Source organism: Manis javanica, chromosome 1 (assembly GCF_040802235.1).
Source record: "Manis javanica isolate MJ-LG chromosome 1, MJ_LKY, whole genome shotgun sequence".
Lineage (NCBI taxonomy): Eukaryota > Metazoa > Chordata > Mammalia > Pholidota > Manidae > Manis > Manis javanica.
Genome location: NC_133156.1, coordinates 173,327,598 through 173,336,380, shown reverse-complemented (window position 1 = coordinate 173,336,380; position 8,783 = coordinate 173,327,598). Strand labels below are relative to the sequence as shown.

General features: G+C 33.4%; 1 non-coding gene across 1 annotated transcript; it reads left to right on the top strand.

Annotated features, from left to right (window-relative positions):
- The first annotated feature begins 6,230 nt into the window (after positions 1 to 6,230).
- On the top strand, positions 6,231 to 6,419 carry LOC118971297 (U2 spliceosomal RNA). The gene has a single exon (XR_005059672.2). It is a non-coding gene; the product is annotated as a U2 spliceosomal RNA (small nuclear RNA).
- Positions 6,420 to 8,783: the final 2,364 nt, after the last annotated feature.

Below are 8,783 nucleotides of genomic sequence, written 5' to 3'. Positions count from 1 at the left end.
CCTATCTAGCTATGGCTATTTCCAGCCTTTTTTGCTGAAATACTTATAGCTACCATGCAGTCAAAACACATGATTAAGGCAGACTGGGCAATAAAATGTCAAAGGCCATTTAAATGTCAGTTTTTAAGCGTTTGAGAGTTTAAAGACAGCTAATATTGATATAATTTCTTGTGTGTCATGGGGTGAAAGGTTGAATAAGGGGACAGGAACAATTACTTTGAGGGAAAATGGTATTGTCCTTCCTCTCTGCAATTCTATAAAAAAGTACATGAGCAGAGTTGCAAAGGAAAATAATATAAAGGGAATAAACAATATAAAAGATAGTGATAGTGTATTTTGCTACTGAGAAGTATACAGAGATGACATCCATCATTTCCTTCTCTTATATCTGTTCCTAAGCCTTTACTTTTCCAACATTAGAAAGACATTATACAGAATGATAAAGGCTGGTGAATAACAAGATACATAAATCTCCAAAGGTGTTAATCCTTTTGTTCTCTGCAGTTACTTTTATCAAATTATTTCAGCTCTTAAAAGAACTGAAAATATTTATCTGAGTAATATTTATTCATTGAACTTTTTAATTTAAGTCATTAAAATTTGTTATTTTTATATATTTAAATTTGTTTTCAGGCGAACATTATATAAACTATCATAATCTTGAAGGTTAAAAATATTTTCCTACAGAATCATTTTTTTTCTGTGTCCTATCTCCAAAATCTCCCAAGGGGTAAAAAGGAACAATGTATCATATGTATCTATTTCTTACTTAACTATGGATTACTACATACTTTTAGAATTGCCAGTGTTTGGGGTTCTTTGCCTGTCTTATCTACAAAACATTTTTGACAGATTGTTTTTTTGTTTATCATCAATGTATCTTCAGGAGGTATTTTCACCTCCTGGGCTTGTGTATAATGCAAAACTTGATGCACAAAATTTAACAATATGTTACTGCTTTTTTAGACATGTCTAAAGTAACATCAATTTATAAACTTTAAAAATTAAGGTCTAAAATCCAAATTAAAATTTTCTTGAATTAAAAATACAGCAAAAAAAGCCATTAACCATTAAAACAATTTTGTTTTCATAATTTAAAGACTATTTCAATTATTATAATTTATTATAGTTTGACCATAACTTAGAAAGTCAGACACATATCAAAATTATTATCTTTTAAAAAAGTTACTTCGAGCATTTACTTATTATTACTTGTTTATCATTCTGATATTATTAAAGAGATATGGCAGAGTTTTATTTCTAAGAGCATTACTGTTTTTCATAATTTCTGTGGAGAGTTTGTACCCATATTACTTAAAACCTTTATTTGAATTGCATAATAAATAGTACTATCAGGAAGCAACTATGTTTGAAGGAAATATTAAAGGTTAATAGTCTTGTTTAACTCTGTATTGTGTGTATTTTCCACTTTCTGCTAAATTGTGTTTGTTTTCAGTCCAGATTTTTGTTCCTTCCCCCTAGACTTGTAACATGGAGAGATCAGCAAGTGATGCTGTTCATAAAGGCCAAATAAAGGGAATCACAGAAGATAATCTTACGCATAAGAATCTCTTCTTTTTAATCACTGGTCTCATTCAAAATGAGATCAGGAAACAAGTGATATTTCCATTCTGAAGAGTTAAGAATTTAAGCAAGACCTAAGCAAAGTCTCAAATACTTTGTTTCTCTGATTCTATTTAATTATAGAATGCATACCATAAAAAGTAAGACAGATTACAATGAATGAGAAGTAGCTAATATGAGAATAGATATTAAACAGATGGTAATAACACTAATAGTAGCTACCATTTTTATAGAAACATTCACTCCATAGCATACGCTTATAGCAAACTGAAGTCCATTTCAGCAGTAACCACTGGGCTTCTGTATTTATTCCCATCATAATTTTCTTGTCATCCTCTGATAGCACTCCCTATCCTCACTTAGGATGGAATCTAAATGGACCAATATATTTGTTGGTGTTCATTTATATATTTTATTTTCTTGAGGGAGGGAGGAAAAAGTCAATATTTTTTTAGGACAACACTTAAGGAACCAGTGTTATTTATTTTCAGGTTTTAATTATTTATACTTTTTTTAAAGACAAACCTAAGGGAAAGAATTAACAACTGGAAAGAGGTTATGTTCGGCCTATTAAAATCTCTCTCTGGTGCTAAGAAAGCTTTGTAGCAAATATGCATGGGCACTAGATCACTGTGTACGCAATGCATTCACTGAACTAATGAAGTGTATTTTATACTGTCAGCTCAGCTTCAGTGGGGGCTAAGATATCCTACTCAGACCCTCCCATGATTTAATAAAACTGCTTGCCCTGTTCTCCAAGAACTTAACTAACCAGTGAATGTGCTTTATCTTTCCCTGCTGGAATCATGGATTGCAAATCAGTTTTCTTTGCCCAAAAGCAATCACCTAAGCCACTGGTTATGGGAGACTAGGGTAAAAGGAAGAAGCCATAAAAATTAATGAGCCTGCCTGATACCCAGGCTTTCAGACCATAATTCTGAGCATGAGAGAATTGAAGTCTTATTTGATGCTGGCTCAGGTGAGGGTGGACTGTAGTGCATACTAGCAGTTTTGGAATGTTTGCTCTCTGTGGACTACGTACAACTGAAAAGTGCTTCTACATCTTCCAGCGACTACAAAGACAAAAAGACAAAACAAAAGACATTGTTAACAGAGTTAATAGTATGTATGTGAGAGATCTTTTTAATATAACTAATAGAAAACTTTTACAAACTGGCTCATGCAATTTTGTTGGCTTTTGTAACTGAGAAGTTCAGTTATAGGAATCACTTTAAGTAAGATTTCATGCAGAGTTGAGGCAAGGTTCGTTTTGCCCCTCCTTTCCTTCTTTGCTCTCCATCTTTCCCTGCCATTCTCTCTTTCCTTTTTCTGGGTTCTTCTCTCTGACATCCTAGGTGTTTGCTTTACCAGAAGGCTGGCTGAAACACCTTAAGAGATGTCTGATAGCAGCTCTGGCAGTTAGTACTTGCATAGCTTCTCCTTCCCAGGAGTCCTTTCTGAATAGCAAGGGAGTTGTCTCTTTTCAAAAGACTATATCCACAGGGAGGTCACATGCATTGAACCAACCAAGGTTATTTTCTGAAGCAGACCATCCTTCCCAGGGAGTAGGTTAGGCATGTCATGTCATCATAACAGCAGTGGTGTAAGTTTCCAAAGGTAAAGCAAATTATTATGATTAAGCTAAAGCAAGAATGGATGATAAATGGTCAAAAGTAGCCAACATCTACCAAAACTTGGAAGACAAACTGATTTTTAAACTAACTATCCGAAAGTGCTATTGCCTTGCATAACTTTCTCTCAGATTTTATGGCCTTGCTATTGCATTAAATTGACATCCACTTTGTGGCAAGTGGCAGAAACCCCTTATTTTTATTTCTCCTGAAAATCAAGAGAATAACAAATATGTCATTGAATTAAGCATTCTCCTTACAATATTTTAAGCCATAAAATAAGATTTTTAAGTTGATAATTTTTTTATGCACAAAACTTATTTACTGGAGTTGGAAAATGTGTAGCTTTTCTAATATGAGCAACCTCTCCATCATCTCTTGTTAGAGCAGATATATCTCAACTGTCTTCAGAACATGCCTCAGATTCCTACCTAATAGAGGATTTTTGTTAGCTAATACCAATAATACAAGCTCAAATGCAAAATGAAATACATCATATCTGAGGCTTACCATATGTGCAATATGGCAATGGCTATGCAGGACACAAACATGTAAAACCTTTAGACCACACCCCTCAGGAACACATATGTATTTGGCAGAAAACTTCCTTTGAACCTGACATGATATGGGAAGAGAAGCCTTCTAGAAATCATTAATTTTGTGTTAACAATATAACTGCATTGAGGGCAAAATATAAAATGACTTCCTAAACAAATATAATAGCCTATGTATACAGCCCTGAACCTTCTCTTCAGATATTGGTAGTGGGGGTTATGGCCAGAGGAAACACTAGTAATAGGACTGTTATAACAGTCCCACTGTTCATGTATAATTTCATCAACTGATCATATTTTCAAAAGCTGTCTCCTTCCTTTAGTAATTGGTTTCACATCTTGATTTGATTTTGCATCACTGGAAAATCTGACAAAAAAATCACACAAGCTCATTTTCCATATTTTTTTATAGTAAGAACTTCATTACTGATAAATAATCTGTAATTCAACAATTATGCATTAAGTGGATACATGTAGACCTTAAGAGTTCTCTTGATAATTTTTTCATGCTCCGTAGTTCCATAGGAGCATCTTAAGTCATACTTGCTTCTGTATTTAACTTCCTAGTTTCCTAGATCTCCACTTCATGCACTGAATCTTAGAATGTAGAAATTCTTTCTGGGTTTACCTTTCTCCAGATTTTATATTTCTTCTTTTCCACTATTCTGGAGTTCTAGTGTTATTTTGAAAAACATACATCATTATTTATGTGACAGTAAATATGTTGTCTTTCAACTCTCTGTATCCCCCATTCTCTCAATCGAGACAGACATTTCCTATGCCTACTGAATCTTCTGCACTTATAAGGCAGGTCTTTTTGCCTTTTGGTTTTCAAAGAAGAGATTAATAAATATGAAGGAGCCACATACATGACTTCTTAAATATCATCAAATAAGAAATTAATACCTCATAACTTTTATTATTTTAATACTATGTTCATCTGAAATATTCATATTTAACCCATGTAAGAGCAAACTTTTTATAGCCTTTTCTGCATACCTTAGCTCCCTGCTTATGAGCAGGAAGTTGCAGTTGCAGGTTTGTCTTGAGAAAGTAATAATTATCAGCTCCTTAATGTTTCTGTCTATATAGTTTCCCATGGTCCTCTTAATCTTATTTTTTTGAATATTTAATAGTGTAACATTGGGGGGAAAAATACCAGGGCAATATACCTTTGAAACTAAAATCAGTCAAAGGGAGAAATAAAGCGGGAGAAACTCATTTATTGCCTACAAGCAGTTGACCACTTCTGCTCACCCATGTCTCCTGTAACCCAGCTGCAGAAAAAGGGGTCCCACCCAACCTCTCTGGTCCAAATATGCCCTGGCTCCCCCTTGCAATTACCTATTGATAAGGAGACTACTTCTCTCCACCCATTGGAAACACCTGTTGATATGGAGATGCACTTGGGCCAGGTGAGAGATTCTGGAAATGTTGCAGTTTTACCCACAATAGCCAGGGATGAACAGCAAAATCATTTGGAACTTTTTAGAATATACAAGTATCTACACTATTCTCCAGAAATTCTCACTTAATGTTTGTGTTGTAAAAAGGCAAAATTATAAAAGCTTCATATATTGTAATATTACCCACACCAATTGAAACCATGATACAATACACATTGACAGGTTTTGCATATCATTTGGCATTTAATTCAATGTGAAATGGAAGAAAACAAATAAAGATCACAGAAAGCTTAGGACATACAATTAGTATCAATAGTAGAATATTCACCAGGTAGATAGTAAGACATTTCTGTGGATAGAAGCCACTGTGGAAAAGTGGTATTTTTAGGTATAAGTAATAATGGTAATCTCATTCTTGATATTGATAATTTCTGTGCTCTCTTCTTTACCATTCTAATAAAAGTTTATTGTATCAATCTACTAAAAAAACATATTGGTGATGCTGGGGTTCTTGTTCACCAAGCCGAAGAGTGAGCTTTACAAACACTCAAGGTAGGAGAGCAAGGTACAGGTTTTTATTTAGAAATAAAGTGAGAGAATAGAGCTCCTGGCTCACACCAGGAGGGGACAAGAGAGCTGGTAGTGGTGCGTTGTCTAGTGGGTTTTACAGGCAGTTACGGATTTTTTGAGAACATCAAAAAGAAGGCTTAGGGGTGTGGACTTGTACCACCTGCCCTGTGCTCAAGGTTGGCTGGGTCGTTGTCTGATTGTCATGGCTGACAGCGAAGTCACGGGTTATGCTCATACCCTTGCAGAACACTCAAACATTCCAGGCCAAGTTGCTTCTGGCCTTTTGACCTTTAACTGATCTCACTGAAGATGTCTATATCTTTACCCTAGAGAATTAGTGTGACCTTGACTTTGCATAATACTTAGCACAGAGTTTCAGTAGGGACTTCTTTGCCCATTGCTACATTGCTCTGACTGTAAATACTCCACCCTGCTTTTCGCCCTCACTCTACTCTGACTACACCCATGGTCTCTGTCTCATTGGGATCACTTCTCGGCCTTTTGGCTAAGATCAAGTGCAGGATCTTCTTATCAGCTTAATATCTGATACATCCTCTATCTTAGGACAATATATTAAATGGATTTTTGGAGCAGGGAGATGGAATAGGAGCTTGCTCCGTCCACTCTATGCATCGACCTCATATTGCAGTACTTCCGGGAATGGTGCACCAGCTCAAGGGGGAATAAAAAAAAACAAAACATTTTGGTACTTTTTACTTGTTTTGTACTTCCTCACTTACTGCTCTTTATCAATTCCTTTCTTTTACTTGCTTTGCATCAACAATGCTTCTGTTTTTTTGGGGGTTTTTTTAGCATCTTAAAGTAGAACTTTTGCTCATTAAAATTAAACTCATTTTCCTTTCTGGCAAGCAGTTGGGTCTGTAAGTTTCCTACATAACCACTGTTTTAGCTATACCCCACAGATTTTGAAAGGTTGTATTTGAGCTTTTATTTAGTTAAAATATTTTCCATATTAAAATATTTCTTCTTCAATCTATACATCATTTAGAAGTATGTTTTTTAATACCCAAATATTTTGGGTTGCTTAAATGTGTTATTGTTATTGATTTCTAATTTATTTCTGTTTTATTTAGGAAGACAGACTTTATGTTTTAATTATCCTAAATTTGGCGGGTTTTCTTTACATCTTCTTTTACTGAAACTAAAAATCTGTATTGTGAACTGTTTTCATAAGAAATCAAAGTTTAGTCCCAGATTTTGTCACAGTGTTTTCTATCATTTAGGCCAAGGTATTTGGTGGTACTGTTATAGTTCTATCTTTGTTTTATGTCAAATTTTATCATTTGTGGAGAGGTTGTTAAAAATATCATGATTTGTAATTATCCATTTCTCTCTTTAATTCTGTTCATTTTTTTTCATGTATTTTATGGCTTTGAGACAAAATACATATTTATGACTGTTATGTCTCCCTAGTTAACTCACTCTGTCATTGTGAAATTCCAGTTTATTTCCAGTGATATTTTGTTTCAAAATCTTACCTGATATTAATGTATTTACCCTGGGCTTTTATAATTACTGATTTAATGAAATATTTTCCATCAATTTACTTTAGCTTGTCTCCATCTGTGTCTTTATATATAAAGTAGATTCTTGTAGACAGTATCCATTTATATTTTGATTTTTTGTTCATTGTGACCATCTCTACCTTTTAATTGGAGTAGTTAGTCCATTAACATTTAATGTAATTATTGATGTAGTTAGAATTAGGCATATAATTTTATAACCTTTTATTTTCCCTTCTTTATAGATATTTTCTTTCTTGACTTCTTTGGGATTATTTGCATATTTTTCAATTCCATTTCAATGTATTTATTGCTTTTCATATCTGTCTCCTTACTTTACTTTTTATTGTTTATTCTGAGTATTGTAACTTGCAATTTTTAACTACAGTGTGTTTAAAGTTGATATTGTGCCACTTGACAGAAAATGTGGAAATTTGCAGCCATATAGACTCATTTATCATTCCTATCTGCTATCCTTTTAACTGTACTTGTCACATACATTGCAATTACATATAATACAAATACATCAAGATAACAAGTTTTGGTATTAATAAATTATCAGAAAAGATAGTATTTTGTATGTACTCATCTATAAACCATTTTCAATATTCTATATTTCTGTTTAAAGACACATCTTTCTCTGTAGTATCAATTTCCTTGAGCCTCAATGAACTTCATTTGATAAAAGGTTTATTTTAAAATCTTTACTTTTACTCCTGAAGCATATATTCATCAAGTATAAAATCTGTTCTGATGATTTTTTTTTTTTATAACTTAAAGGATGCTGTATTGTTGTTTTCTAGCCTCAATTGTTTCTAGCAATATAGTCCCCTATTTTGGGTACTTTATTCTTCTTTGGCTACATTCAAAACATTCTATTTTTGCTTTTGAGTAGTTTGCCTTTTCAGTGCTGAGACATGATTTTCTTCATACTTGTCTTCTTAATGAAGAAATGAGGCTTGCTGAGCTCCATTACCCTTGATTCTTAATGGGGCTTGCTGAGCTCCATTAACTAATAAATGCATGTGTTTCATGAAATTTATAAAAATAATTTAGTCATTATTTATTTTTTTGTTTAAGATTTGTTTTTCTCTCTCCCTGTATCTCTCTGTCTGTCTCTGTCTGTCTGTCTGTCTCTCTCTTCCACTCACTTTCTGGAATTCCTTGATACTTTCTGACATGTTTCTGATTCTCTCTTATTTATATGTTTTATAATATATTTTTCTCTTTGCTATTCAGTTTTGATAATTGGTATTTATCTTTCTTTAAGTTTATAATATATTTATAATATTTATAAACACTTTTACTATCCTAAAAATTGACATGAGGTTTCTGGGGAAAATACAAGTTATGTTGTATGGTCTCTGGACTCCCTTACATTTTTCTAAATAATGCTTTTGGGTTTTATTTTAGCAGACAACTAAATCAATTAGTCTGAAACTGTGAACTGTGCCTTACCAGAGAATGGCGACTTAGATGTCAGTTCAGTTGTTTTGATATCCAGTTGTGCTATCT